Source organism: Acinonyx jubatus, chromosome A1 (assembly GCF_027475565.1).
Source record: "Acinonyx jubatus isolate Ajub_Pintada_27869175 chromosome A1, VMU_Ajub_asm_v1.0, whole genome shotgun sequence".
NCBI lineage: Eukaryota > Metazoa > Chordata > Mammalia > Carnivora > Felidae > Acinonyx > Acinonyx jubatus.
In genome coordinates, this window is record NC_069380.1 from 224735112 (window position 1) to 224750725 (window position 15614).

The 15614-nt window shown below is 46.5% G+C and overlaps 1 protein-coding gene across 3 annotated transcripts in view; it reads right to left on the reverse strand.

Moving 5' to 3' along the window:
• TRIO (trio Rho guanine nucleotide exchange factor) overlaps positions 1-15614 on the reverse strand; it is a 353418-nt gene that overhangs the window by 277950 nt on the left and 59854 nt on the right. Inside the window, exon 1 of one of the 3 annotated variants that reach the window (XM_053202021.1) lies at positions 8497-13855. The exons of the other annotated variants lie outside the window; for them this stretch is intronic. The gene's annotated coding sequence lies outside the window, so the exon portion shown is untranslated. Of the gene's footprint in view, positions 1-8496; positions 13856-15614 lie in introns of those variants that run through there. 3 annotated transcript variants of the gene reach the window in all.

The window sequence follows — 15614 nt, forward strand, 5'->3', positions numbered from 1 at the left end:
AGACTACATCCTCTTCAGGGTAACTTTCACCATAATCTCCACTTTATTCTGTCTGCACCAAAAGACCACAGGTTTACTTAGCTATTATCTACTGTTACTCCAGGAGCAACCTTTAAGTTCTCTTTTTTTTTTTAATGTTTATTTATTTTTGGGACAGAGGGAGACAGAGTGCAAGTGGGGGAGGGGCAGAGAGAGAGAGGGACACAGAATCCAAAACAGGCTCCAGGCTCTGAGCTGTCAGCACAGAGCCTGATGCGGGGCTGGAACCAATGAGTCTGTGAGATCATGACCTGAGCCAAAGTCGGACGCTTAACCGACTGAGCCACCCAGGCGCCCCTTTAAGTTCTAAAATAGCTTATAACTTATCAGCCTTGCTTCATTTTAAAAATTATAAAAAAGACAATGCTGGAATTTCTGCTTCAAACTAGCAATATCCATAAGGGTAACCTGAAGATGACACAGGACACTGGCCTCACATACTTTCTAAAAATCAATATATAACAGTTCCTTCTTACATTAAAAAAAAAAAAAATCAAGAAATGGACAATCATGTTAACATTAAACAAAATTAAGCATGTGAATTTTCAAAGCAAAAATGTGATTCAGGGGGAAATCAAAGAAATATGGCTGCAACTTCTGCCTGAAAAACATTTGCCTCTGTAAATATCATTTTCAGGCCAAATGTATCCGGGTTCTGCATCTCTCCGGCATATCAAGCAGAAAGAGAACACGTTTAATCACTTGCAGATCCAAGTCAAGGGTTTGAGTATATTAAGCACTGAATGATTGCAAAATTATATTTTAGGAGGATCTGTATCTCTGTAATCCAACTTAGATTAAGACCAAAATTAGATGAGAATTTGAGCATAAAATGTCACACATTTAAAAAGGGAAGGAAGTCCATATGCCAGAAACAGGGAGGGAAATGATAACCTTCAAGTTAAAAATAAAGTGGCTTTTTAGGGCCACAAAATGCACGGCTACACAGCGCCAGCCCAGGTTCCCGGAAACGTGACCGTTTCCTCTGGTTCTCACAAATCCCACCGCATAGAACTTCCCACTTAGGCCCTATTGGAGGCAGCTGCCTGGCCTTGAAAGATAATCATCCTCCCTTTCTTCACATAATGAGATTAAGGCTGTGCCTTCTGAGGGTGGTCCAGCCTGGCTGTGCCAGCACCTTGCAGAGTCTGCCTGATGGACAGGAGACTGACCGTAAAGCACGCCTTGTTCCCCAGGAGGGGTCTCGGAGGGTGAGGCCCTAGACGGGAGTCTGACAGAAAGCCTGAACCGGGCGGCGGTGCCCCGGTATGCGACCCTCCCCACGGGGCTCAGAACACTTCCTTACATTTTGTTTAGCTCTTCAGTGTCTCTGGCAGGGTACAAGACAGGAAACACTACTTTTTCAAGAGATGAAATCACAGGATTTGCAATCTGGAAGAGCTGTCAGGGATAAGTGCTGCCATACGAGCCTCTGGTTTTACAAAGGGAGCAGCCAGGGCCCATCAACTGAAGCCATCACCTAAGACCCCAAAGCGGGAAGCAGAGCTGGACTGGGGGTACCCTGGCGAGACGGCCCGCCCATCTGTCTCCGGCTCCTCCTGCGTCTGCCTCCACTCACAGAGCACAGGGGTCCAGAAACGGCCCTAGAAGCAGCAGCAACGGTATCTGCTTCCAATACAAAATGCTTTATGCCCAGTCTTCTGTCTAAAACTGCCATTTTTTAACAATCTTATTTCTCCCATGAGGGTAACCCCCCCCCCCCCCACTCGGGAGTAATCCCCATCGCGGAGGGAGGGCTGGTCTGGGCCTGAGTCCAGACCTTGCCCTTAGCATCTCTAGGACACCATGTAAGTCACCAAATCAAATCAATGTGGGTTGCAATGTCCTTATTTGTAAAATTGGGGGAGGGGGGTGCTGCCTCACAGAATTGTTACCAGGTTTAAAATATAACATGTAAAGTGCCTGCACAGGACCATCCATATTTCCTACCTAAAGGGTGGTCCCACAAACACCTGGCCTAGGAATCTTAGGGGACACTTGCTTAAATGCAGGATCCTATACCCTGCCTCATAGGTTCTAAGACAGAAGGTCTGAAGCGGGGCGGCATTTTACCCATTTCCCTGGGATATTCAATTGTGCACAGAAATCTGAGACCCACTGCCAAGGACAGATTAAAAGCTCCCCAGCATCTTTTATTTTTGATGTTCATCACAGAGTAGATAATTTACTGGCTGTGGCGTGGGCTAAGGGTTGTAAACAATACAGGAGGATGTTGTGATGAGAAGGAACTCAGGGACATTTCCAACTTCACTGACCTTGACCCACAGTGAGAAATACATTCTTTTTTTTTTTTTTTTAATTTTTTTTTTCAATGTTTGTTTTTGAGAGAGACAGAGTGCAAGTGGAGGAGGGTAGAGAGAGAGGGAGACCCAGAATACGAAGCAGGCTCCAGGCTCTGAGCTGTCGTTACAGAGCCCAACATGGGGTTCGAACCCACAAACTGTGAGATCATGACCTGAGCTGAAGTCGGACGCCTAACTGACTGAGCCACCCAGGTGCCCCGAGAAATACATTCTACAATGTAACAGAGCACATGTCTTAGACACTGATTTTTCAGTCTCACAAAATAACCCTTGCTATGTGTGATGAACTCTGAGATTTCCTGTACAATTTCACTTTAGTCTACTCTTTCTTTTGTTTTTTTAACGTTGGTAACAACGTACTGCTTGAAAAATACCCGTCTATTTTACTTCCTCCAGAAATGGTTCTTCAGCCCTAGTTCAGTGCTCACATGAGATCATGGCACAATGCAGGGTCCTGACCCCTATCCCAAAGATTCCAGCGCCTCACCCAGTGGGGCTCCGGGTGCAGCTGACGCATGTGGTCCATCACCCCACGTCCATGTCCGTGCCAGCCTACTCTTTGTAGGACAGTACAGTCCAAAGAAGATGTGGTGGCCTGCTGAGACCGAATCCGCAGACCTGGAGGGTCTCCTATAGCCTGAAACAGCCACGAAGCTCTGCCAGAAGCACCCACACTGGAAGGGACAGCATGCCCTCGAGGGACTGCTAGGACAGCTGGGGAAGTGGCACAGGAAACAAATCTCCCTTGGCACCAAGACGGAGGACCGAAGACACCCCCACCCCCGCGCCCCAGCTGAGCACTCTGAGTAACAAAGCAGCTGCTCACAGACCCAGGCCTGGCTCTGGAAGGAACTTTCCTACTCCACGGGGGCAGTGGGGCAAGGATCGCGGAGCAAACCCCATCCAAAAAAGAAGAAAGAAAACCAACACTCTTCATCTCCCCCCACCCCACATACACGCCCAAAGCACCTGGCCCTAAACTGGGTTCTCATAAGCCACCAGCTCTGCCAACATCCTGGTAACAAACATTCACGCACATCATGCCACCACGGTGGCCGCGACCTGTTTCCGCAAGTTCTGGGCCACCTGCGGTCACCTTGGACCAAGTCTCTCTTCACCCCTGACGGCATCAGGAACAGAGGCACGTGTCCTAAACCTTGCGAACCCCACACGGAAGCACAAAGCAACAGCCTCCCCGGGGAAGGAGCGATCGATCCACCAGCCTGGCAAGGCTTCTTCCCGCGGCGCCGCTGGCACAAGGACCCACCTTCCACAGGCCCAGTCTCTTCCTAGGATTTCATTCATCTTGCAAAGTTCACCGGCTTTTGAAATGACAATTCCTCACGTTTCACCGGCAATCGGCGTCCTGCTTGGCGCGCGGCCCAGGAGAAGGACGGTGGCCCCCGGGTTGGAGCCCCGGCTCCGGCGGCTGCACAATCCTGACGTGCCCACCCCCCCACCCCCCTCCCAAGGGCCAGGGTGCTGGCAGGGGGCTGCCCTGCAGGAGCACCTGTCCTCTGAGCCACACAGCCCACCCAGAGCACACTCAACTAGTGCCCCAGTGTCCACGCCTTCCCTCTCCCCTGCCGCCCTTTCAAAGCAGGCTGAGATTTTATGTTCCCTGTGAACTACTCTGTTCAGTTTTTTTGTGTTTCGCTATCACTTCTGCGGTACACGTGACATTCAGTGTCAGCTCAGGTCCTTGGGTGCCATTTACACAAGAGTTACTTTTTCTCCCCCAAGTTAAGTGATGTCACAGCCCTGGAGTAATACTTCTTCGGGGTTCTTAATATCGGGCTTCTTATGTGGGTCATCATGATTTCATAATAAAATAATGAAAGTTATTTTAACAATAATTAGACACTTACTCTGTACCCAACACCATCCTACGTCTCTTTAAGCAGACGACTTCACTGCATCACCCCAACACCTGCCGTGGAGGGTCAGCGGCACAGGGAGGGCAAGAGCTCCCAGGAGATCACACAGCAGGAGGCTGACAGCACAGGTTTACACACTGAGCAGACCCGTATCACCCTGTCGGTTCTTGTTTTAGATTTACCTCTTTACTTACATAATCTATGAGAGAAAAGGTGCAAGTACTCATTAAGACAATATGCTCGTGTTTCATTTACTTTCCTACTGAAGCTGGAGGCAGAGTGTGGTGAACTGAAACCGTGTCCCCCTGGATGAGTCTCACCTACTTTTCAAAAGTTGCATTTAAAAATCCAACCTGTTTGGAGAAGGTAAAGGAGAATCTTCCTCCTCCCCAAGAGACACAGATGATAGTTATATTAAAAATCAACTAATTAAAAACACCTTTGTTCCTTTAAGAGACGCAGTCTTGTTCCTAAAGTTACTGAATGTTTTAAGAACGTCTGATTTCATTTTCCAAAACCTGAGACCATCTCACACTATTAGCATTAGTAACATAGAGAAAGCAGATAATTTCGGATTACCTTTCACAGTAGGATTCTCAGTGAGGAAGGGAACGGTCACGACCCTGTGTCCCGTGCAAATGCCCCTGGGGCCCCACGGGTGCTGTGGCCACCACAGGCCCACAACTTCTGGAATGCTACCCATATGTGAAACAGCTGCACACGGCTTACCTTCACGTAACATTTTCTAATTAATTCGGTCAAGTGTGCCCTTGTCATCTTTGAGAAAAGGCAATTTTCCTGTAAATCAGAAATCTAATTTGAACAACTGAGCACATCTGTGATCGAGCAAACTGCATTTGCGGTCAGACGGCGGGAGAAAGCAATGCACGAATGGAATCCTAATTCCCAACCTCTACACACTTTACACCTGGGTTGTGCGTGCGTGCGTGCGTGTGTGTGTGTGTGTGTTGCGTGTTGCAGGGGAGAGGAGGAGGCTATGTGAACATGTAAATAAAACACTCTCACCCCTCCTGAGGAGAAGGAGAGAGAGAAGGGTGACTGCAAGGGTCATGACTAATGGTAAGAAGGACCCAAAGAGATTACAGATGAGAGGGTCACCTTTCCTTTCTGTGATGTCTCCTGGCAGTCATGTGACAAGACACAAGATGCCTGAAAGAGTGGACGCTGAACGGCCAGGGTGTAACCATCACATACCCTATGGTGGCTGGCATTTGGGGTTCTGTTTTGTGGGGGTTTTTTAATTCCTGGGAATCTTAATAACGAACATCCTCAAGTCAAATGTAGGAGGAATGAGGTATGTAAAACATACCAACAGAGATGCACCATAAGACCTTATAAACCTATCCCATTTAACACCCTGGTGCACAATGCTGAAAAAGCCACATATCCAGGGCAGTTCACACTGCTGGCTCCATGACACTGGGTGGGCCCAGCTGTACTCTTCATCCCACAGGGTATTTTTTTTAAATGTTTATCTATTTGGAGAGAGAGAACAAACAGGGGAGGGGCAGAGAGACAGAGGGAGACAGAGAATCTCAAGCAGGCTCTGCACTGCCAGTGCAGAGCCTGATGCAGGTATTGAACTCACAAACCGTGAGACTATGACCTGAGCTGAAATCAAGAGTTAGACACTCATCTGACTCAGCCACCCAGGTGCCCCTGCACAGGGGACCTCTGATTGCTTCCAGCATCTCAAGAGAGGTGGCCCAGCAGGAGAGGGCCTGGCTCTGGGCCAGGATGCCTGACTGGACTGCTACTTCCCCTCTCCAGCCCTGAGACCCAGGGGGGCAGGCTGCCTACCACACAAGGTCATCATGAAGATTTGCCTAAGCAAGGCAAGCGGGCCCATGAACCAAACAGAGGAAAAACAAACGTACCGAACCATGGGCACAATGCCCATTACACAATGCCCTGGAAGAAAAGCCATCCGTGACCAAGATACCATGGTGTTGATAATATAGAATATGCCGACAACCAGAATCCCAGGTTGTTTCTAAGAGACCATCCGTACTCCAATGACCATTCAGTTCTCTCTGAATGGGCGGGTACATGACACCAACCCCAGCAGCCCGACAAGGTGAAGCAGACACAAGAAAGGAAATGAAAATCATGTTGTCGTTTGAAATACCACTGCTTTTCAAAGAATCATATAAATAAGCGGGCAGGCAAAATTAACAATGATTAGACCAGTGTGAATCTACGGACGGCACCAGACAAGCCAAGTCCAGGGGTGCCGTGACCATTCATTCGTAAGCTCGGGAGAACAGCATCTGTGGTATTTCCGCAGTCAAGCCAGGTCACGGGGCAAGGTGCCGAGGGCAGACTGAGAAAACTCTGACACGCTTACAGAAGGCTGGCCACAACAACGACAAGGAGAAAGTCACTATCACAATCCAAACGGCCAACCCTGGTTAAGCTGTCGCCACGAGCCAACCTCTGCATGGCTTCTCTCGCTGAGTCCTCACTGACACCCAGAAGCAGGTGCGGTTACCGCTCCTAGTTCACAGAGGAGAAAACTGAACCCAGAGAAGCAGTTACATGCCCAAGATCAAAGAGCCAGTGAGCGGAGAAGATGAGATTCAAAAGGGACTCCGGAACACAAGCTCTGAATCGCTAAAGTGCAAATTAAAAACACAATCAAATCACCATAAATCAATGACCAGTTCTCACAACTAGCTTCTTTCCTCACAACTCAGTTGCCTAATTAGAAGGACTGAGGCCTGTGATGTGGCGCTCAATTTCTACATGCTTTGGAGCAGTAGACATGTCACTGGTAAAACTGCAAATACAGATTTGGCTCCCACACTCCAGGGATCACTGGGTCTCAGGGCTAGAGAGACCTCAGGAGTCATGTAGTACCAAGTCTTTGCTTCCTGGATGAAAAATCAAAGTTCAGAGAAGCTGAATGATGTTCTCAAGGTCACATCTGAGGGATCCAGGTCTAAATGAAGAAAGGGGTTAAGGATCAAATTTTTATCACTAGCATACTCACTAAAAATATAAACGCATAATAAAGTGGGACACACTTAGACCACAATCAAATTTGTCTCTGCCACCAACAATCAGGAACAGTGTATGGTAGCCAGCCCTGATAACAAACCCACTACAGAGGAAAGCTCCTAAACAAAATGTAACAAATATCCCAGTTCAGTACTCTTTTAATTAGCATCACGTAACAAAGATGCATGCTTTGCAGGTAAATTTGCGACAACGTGTTTTTGGCTTACAAGTAGTTACAAGTAAGATTTGGGACCACAAAATTAAAAGCCAGTAAGACAAACTTCAAGTGTCATCTCTTTTTTGTTGTTGTGAATTTTTTTTAATTTTTACATTTATTTATTTTTGAGAGACAGAGAGAGGCAGAGCCCTAGTTGGGGGGTGGGGGGGGCAGAGAGAGAGGGAGACACAGAATCCGAAGCAGGCTCCAGGCTCTGAGCCATCAGCACAGAGCCTGATGCGGGGCTGGAACTCACAAACATGAGATCATGACCTGAGCTGAAGTCAGACACTCAACTGACTCAGCCACCCAGGGGCCCCCCAAGTGTCATCTCTTTTAACGTATGTGTGCAGGAAATCTAGGCTATTATGTAAATTCACTTCTCCATTCTGGGCCAAATAGTTTCCTTTTTAAAATTACCCATAGTAAAAAATAAAAAAATAAATAAATAAAATAAAATTACCCATGGTAAAACCCAAATTTATGAGATTAATTTTCATCAAAAGTAAATGCCTCATTGTTTTGTTTTCTTCCTCCAAATTTTTACAGTCACTATAAATAACATTAATTTTTTTTAATGTAAAAGGGAAAAAAAATCACCATACCTGCAGATTTGAAATCAGTGAATGAAGCAAAATAACATAACAGAGGACATGTCTCATTACCTATGGTATCTCCTTCAGCTTGGTCAGAAAGAAACAGACTATGCCCTTGTCTATACACGTGCACTGGCTGATGACACAGACAAATCAGAGAGCCTTCTGTCAAAGGGAAACATACCTCTCAGTTTAATCCAGCCATTACAAAATAACTAGGTGACATAAAGGGACAGTTAGACTGATTTCTGGTGTTTAGCACAACCAAACACCCATGAGATTTGGACAAACAGCGTCAGTCTCCCTGCCCAAGAAATGAGGCACAGGACTGACTGACTCCACGACCTCCAGTCATCCGACCCACGTGGCCCTTCTTCGCTGAGGTCTGGAAGTGCCTCTGATCACGAACACTCGAGGCTTACCGGTCTGCCCTGTTAGCCAGAGGACATCGAACACCGATGGTCACTTTCAGCCTTCATGATGGCCAGCGCACCCAGTCCTCCTCCGGTTCTCATGGTGCATGATCCAAACAGGGGAATGGGCCACTTTCCAGTAGGAGCACAGGCTGGTGCTCCCCACACCGTGAGAGCCTCCGTGAGAGCCTCCGTGTGGGGCGGAAGCCCTCTTTCTCAATGTGAGATCACTAGTCCTTTTGTCAGTTAATTTTTAATCAAGTCAGTTAAAGCAGAAAGTCATTAAAAAGACACAAGCTTTTAAGTGCTCTGTTTCTTCACTCCTCCTGCTCAATAGGGTCACTACAGAGTCCAACTTAGGAGCCCTGCCCCTTGCTGTCGTCTTCAGACCTGGGCAATGAGGTCTTTCCTTTGAGCATGAACCTCAAAGCAGATGGGATGTTTTCACCGTCTTACCTGCATAAACCCTAACAGGCCAATTCTGGTGTTCACCCTTAAATGGAGCTAGAACACAGCGACACTGGAATAAACGCAAGGGCAGAATGCTTGTATTTACAATGGTCTCTTCCGCACCTGACAGGTTATTTTAAATGGACTGCTTTTATCAAGCCTTCCCGGATTGTTCAGCGTAGCAAGATTTTCTTTTCCCACCCATGCCTTAAACACTTGGATAACGTTCAATTACATTATATACAGGATAGCGAAAGCCTGGCATGAAGCAGTTTGGAAAAGAAACGCAACTCACTTTTGTGTAAGCGCTTTACTCAGGTGGGCAGAGCACAGAGCCCAAGTGTGCTAGGGGTGCACTCTGCTCTGCAGCAGCTACAGTTCACGACAAGGTTAAGGTTTATTTTTAAAAGGGAGAGAGGGAGAGGAGGGAAGGAGAAAGAGGAGGGAGGAGGGGGGGAGGGGGGGAGGAGGGATGGGGAGGCCAGAAGAGGAAAAGGGCAGGACGAAGGAGGGAAGGGGAGGCGGAAGAAAGGAGGGAAAAAGTGCATTTTGCCTCCACTTCGTTCCATTCACAGGAACCCTTCTGCCTCCATCTAAATTAGGTACAAAGCAGACTTGTCTCCCCTCTTGCCCTTATCAGTGTTTGCTAGGTTATTTGTACCACACGCACAAGCACACGACGTCCGGGAGGAAGAAGGACCTGGCCGAGCTCCGAACCCCTCTCGCATCCGCAGCCAGCACTGCTCACCAGCGCGGCGCTCCATCCTTTCTTGGGTCTGAAGCAAGAGAGTCTAGGGGAGTAGCTCAGGCTCCTCGTCCCCACTCTGTCGCCGCCTAAGTGTGCTCCGAAAACGCGGCTTGCCCTATTCAGCGTTTTCGACGGCGAGAAGGTAAGTGAACCAGTTCGAGCACTGCGCCAATAAAAGTCATGAGAATCACTTTCTCAAAATGTCGGACCCAAATCAAACTCAAATACGATGTGTCGATTAAATAATAAACCCACCCCCGTCTCCCGGGCTACAATCCGCAGACTCAGTGGATCATCGGCTTTGCCGCCCAGCACTTGGGGGGCGGGGGGGACCGTAGCTCTTTTCCTTCCTCAGTAATGCCAACAATTCCTCCCCACCCGCTGCAGCCCTTCCCCCGGCCCTCTGCTATCTGGCCGGCATCTAAACTTCGGACAGGCTTTGGAAGACACGCTGCGGCCGGGACAGGCCTTCGACAGCAGCACGCGCACGCCTCTGGGCGTGTGCGCACGTCTGCACGGGGAGGGGAGAGGCCCGCGGGGCCCTCCGTGAGTCAGTGTTGAACGACTGTCTTCAGAGGCTCTGACAACTGCGACACCGACTCTCACAAAGAGCAGTCGCTTTCCTTTCAACATGAAGGTAGGAGGCGGCCAAACCCAGAAACAAGATCGAGAGATTTTATCATTTTAGGAACAGATGTCACTGTTATATTTCTACTTAAAGTGCCCTTATAAGCATGCTGAGGGTATATGCAGCAAGCGAAACATCAGTTAACCCAAGCATTCAAAACAGACTTTTAACCAAATATTTAAAATTAATAGCAATCTTTTACCTTAAAAAAAAAAAAAAAATCAGCTCCTTACTCCTCTGTAAACTGCTCTCTGTACATTCCACATTCAAATAGTAGATTATGTCAGAGAATACATCCAAAAGAATAAAGGTTGTAGCGAATTAGAGGGAAGGGTTGGGGTTTGTTCGGGGTTTGTTTTTTTTTTTATCCTTTCTTCCTGGTCACAGACTAAGGACTATACTGATAATATCAAGCTGCTTCTTGGTTACCTTATTAATAATCCTTTTGACAGTAGAGAATAAGATTTCAAAAGCACCTTGGCGTGTTTCATAATTCTCCCTTATTTCCAGGAATCATGAACTAGTCTTCTCTGCATGTACCACTCTCTCACACCACCCCCGCCCCCATGCTGAGCATTCAACAAATAAATGTACTGACTGAGAGCCTGTGAAGTGAAAAAGACATCTAAGGACACAGCCGATACTCCCACCCTCTCGGAATTCAGTCCAGTCAGGCCTCCAGAAGCTGGCTGGGGAGCTCGGGAGGCCTTGAGGAGCCTGGTGAGCTGTGCCGGGTGGGACTCTTGAGGGAACCACAGTCCACACCCCAGTCTACAGGGGCCCTGGGCCAACTGGGAGGACAGGGACCTTCCTGGCCCCCAGAAGCCTGTCTTTGGTCTTTGAAGGGATGGAGCTGGTCCCTGTTAACAGTTTCTAACTCTCTCCATTCTGAGCGCTCTACGTGAGCATAACTCGTACACTATTTAACCACTATTTTAGTCTCTTCTAATACATTTCTCTTTATACCTTTCATTCCACCGAAAAAAATGTCTCCCTCATAGTTCTGATTTGATCAGAATACTAAAAAAAATTCCACATTGTTTCTTAAACACCTATCTATTTAAGAAATCTGTTTAAAATCACATCTGCATTCAGATCTAGCCAAGAGAAGATACACATATGTGACAAAAGGATTGCTCTCACTAGTTGCTAAAGAGCAGATCTTAAATTTGCATATAAAGAAGAATGCAACACTATTTGCCCAGGAAGGTCCTACATATGCTTCTGTTAGAAAATGCTTGTTCCAATGTTGTATACCTTCAGTCACACAGGGCAAAACTTTCCACTGTTTCACATCTTAAATTAGTGTATAAATGAGGATGTATGTTCGACCACAGGTTAACTTACAGCAGGAGCAAGTCTGCACTGATACTCACTGCTTACGTTCTTGGTCCACTTAAAGTTAGCGACAGGAAACCATTTCCAACTATGGGCTTCATGCCAGGTATGTTTATAGCTAGACCTACAGTACTCACTCACATCAAGCACTCTGTAGGCCCTTAAGTATTACACTTACCTTTTACACACAACACATCTTTGAGATGATGGTTCTTTCTGAGACCGTAAACATTCGTCTCTTGGATTCCTCCCCTTCTGAGGAAATTATTTTGGTAGCTGTTACAATTATCAGTCATTGGTCTGACAATAACCTATGGTTTTCATTGGCAAGTCAGAGGAAGATGTAGTCAAAAGATCAGAAAATTACATTAACATGTTTTGTTGTTGTTGTTGTTTCTGCAGTCATAAGGAATCCTCAAAAGCTCTAATTCCCATGTGGCATGGCTACAAGTGGCCACCATTCCCAAAATGTCAAGGGAACAGATCCAGGCTTTGGCCTAATTGCTCATACCAGATCCCAGGAGGGAGCAGGGAGAGTGGCAAGAAAGAAAAGTGACAATGAGGGGCAGTGAAAGGGTTAAGGAACGGAGGCGGGTAACACAGGGACAAAGAACAGACTTCCAGGTCACGGATCATTCTTTGATATCCACCTCATTTTTGTTGACTTCAAATTTTAATTTTAATCTAATTCAGAACTACAAGAGAATAAACACAGCTGAACAGAGTTAAGTCGGTGCTTTAAAATTACACCGTTATAATCAACAATCACCTATGTGGTCTCAGAAGAGCCGCAGCCTCCTTAGGCTCAGTTTCTCCGTGTGTGAATGAGGAAGTGAGAAGAAATACTGTACTCAGAATGGAAACGTGATTTTTCACAAGGATCATGCCATTTCATGCTTCCAACCTTCTACATAGAGCCAGCCCCATCATCTAACTTGTAACCTTCCCACGAAACTCAACTAGAGGGTCCTCCAGCTCCTGGGGTCGGATCCAGCATACTCCTCTCTTGGGTGCCCACACCCCACACACCCTGTCCTAGCCTGTGATCATCCTCCCCCTCGTCTCGCCAGGCTCCTCCACCACCCTAGGGCTCCCGAGGCCCGGTGCCCCATACTCAGGCTGTTCTGCCCAAGGGAGGAAAGGATAAGCCGGCACCCCGGGGACCCTGTCTTCTGGGGGCACTGCAATGCCCTTCCCCAGGTCCGTCTCACCCTAAGAGCTGAGATGATCAAATTTCCTGACAACAGAAGGACCAGCAACTTGAAAATACTGCCAAGGTATTCTTTTTTAAAGACCTTCAGTATAAAACTTACAGCTTTGCTCAGAAGACAACCACAAGTATGAGCAAAAGTGGGGGGGGGGGGATGTGGAGCATGAATACCAACAATCTCTTCACTTCCAAGGAACCAGCTACAAACAAAAGAAAGTGGAACAGGTGGGCTAGTTCATATGCACGTGTTCTCAGACAAGCAAAACTACCAAAGGGTTACTTTCATTGTAAATCTTGTTGTTGTTGTTTTTTTCTTTTTAGGTCAGAGTACACTTTAAAGCACTGAAAATAAAGAGGGGTCCTCTGTACAACTCCTCAAACGGCAGCCGTGGAGTGCAAGTGAAAGATGACTGCTGCAGACGACAGACACAAAGACTTAGCCAAAAGGGTGTTTTCTGCAGCATCGTTTACCAGAGCAATAGGTAGGAATTGCCCTAAATGACCAACAATCAATGACTGGTTTAATGCCCTCCAGTAAGAGCAACGGAACAGTAGTAGATCCCTTACAAGTAACGGCATGAAAGTGTTTACAGAAGAGTCGCTTCCATGTAATCTGGGCAGTTAGAAACAGAGAAGCACCAAGACAGGCCAGGCAGGGGATGATCACTGAAGCCAAGAGCTGTGTGCTGGGTGGTCACGACCGATTCTATTTTTACGAATGTCTAAATGTTCCAATTTTAAGAAATGATGGCAAATATAGTTCCAGGCATAGAAAAGATATTCATGATATACTCTCTAAAACGTGTCATGAGGTATTTTCCTGAAATAAAATTTAAGTGCCATTAAAGACCCTCATTTTAGCAGATGCGGTCCTGTGGTCAGAACACCTGGATGTGGCCACCTGGCCTGCCAGTTACGGGCTCTGAAACCCGAGAATCATTTGCCATCACTGGTCCTCAATGTCTTCTTCTGAAAAATGGGGACATCATCTACCTCTTAGAATTAAATGAAACAAATGGCAAAGGGTTTTTGTAAACCGCAATTTGTCAGATAAATTTTGACTTCATGATTTTTTTTTTAAATATTCACCCATTTCAAGTGAACCACTGAGTCTTAGTAAATTTACAGCTGTGCGGTCAGCACCCAATCCATTCTGACCACCCGCATCACTCCACTGCACCCGCGTGCCTCTTCGCAGGCGACGGTCTTCTAGCCTCAGGCCAAGGCAGCCACTGACCGGCTTTCTGCCTGTGTGGTTCTGCCTCTTCTAGAAATTTCACACAAACGGAGTCAGACAACACATGGCATTTTGCATTTGGCTTCCTTGCCTCGGCACAGTGTGGTTCAGGCCCATCCTCTTTGTGCGTGCATCAGAAGGTTTGTCCTTACGGCTGAATTTCATTGTACGGATAGGATAGACCACATCTCCTTGGACGTTTAGATGGTCATGTTTGGCCGTCAGGAGTAACGTGGCTGGACTTTGGAAGTCTTTGCCGGAACATGTTTTTATTTATCTTGAGGCAGATACCAACGACTGGAACTGCTAGGTCACGCGGGTGGGCACAAGTTAGAATTTTAAGAAACTACAAACCGTTTTCCACAGTGGCTGCACAATGTTACATTCCCACCAGCAATTTATGGGGGCTCTGGTTCCTCCACAGCCTCATCACCACTTGGTGTACCCGTCTTTCTCATGACAGCCCTCCTCGTGGGTGGGTAGTGGTCACCGTGGCTTAAATTTGCACTTTCCTTGTGATTAATGATACTGAACACCTTCCTATGTGTTTATTTGCTCCCCATATAGCTCCTTTGTTGACGTGTCTATTGAAACCTTGTGTTAATTTTTTAATTTGGTGTTTGTCTTCTTGAGTTGTAAAAGTTATCCACGTAATCAGGTCCTTTACGGGACACATGATTTACATGCATTCTGTCTTGTTCTGTGGCTTATTTTAAAAGGCAAATGTTAAACATGATATTCATCAAATTTTTCTTTTGTTGTTCATGCTTTCTGTATACTATCTAGGCAATCTTTCATTAACCCAAAATTACAAAGATGTTCTCTTATGCTTCCTTCTGGAAGTTTTATAGTTTTACTTTAGTTTTGTGATCTATTTTCATAATTTGTTCCTCGGTGGAGAAAACCAGTGATAAAACCATATTGCAAAATGACCCCTTTAAACCATATATAAAATATGATTATATATGCTTCTGTGTAGTTATGTGCAAACATACAAACATAAATAGAAAAGGCCTAACCGGATACACACCAAAACGCCAGATAGGTACTTGTATTTTAAAGAGTTTTATTTTCTTCTTTTTTGGCGATCCTCGGGAATAACGTATAATAAAGTGGTTTCAAAATGCTATCCTCCCAGCTGTAGGCTCCAGAATAGAAGCTGCAGCCAGAGACATCCTGGAGGTTGGCAGGACAGGAGGGAAAGGGGCTGCTGAGACTTGGAGAGCCTCACAGTTTAGAGAAAGAGAGGACTTAGCTCAGCTTCTGAGGATGAGGGACACCTGGAGAGCCCGGCTGCAAGCTGAGTGCAGAGAACGCAAGGTACTCACGACGGCGGAGAGACTCTAGGTGAAGCCAACAAGATGTTTCATTCCTAAGAAAGCTCCTTCTTCTAAAGAGTACATTTTAAAAAGAAAAAATCAGTGTGCTCTAGAACACTAGCAACACAGCATCCAGATAATAAAAATTAATGAGTTAAGGAGTGTGGTATGCAGTCCTTCATGAATTAGGTTTAATT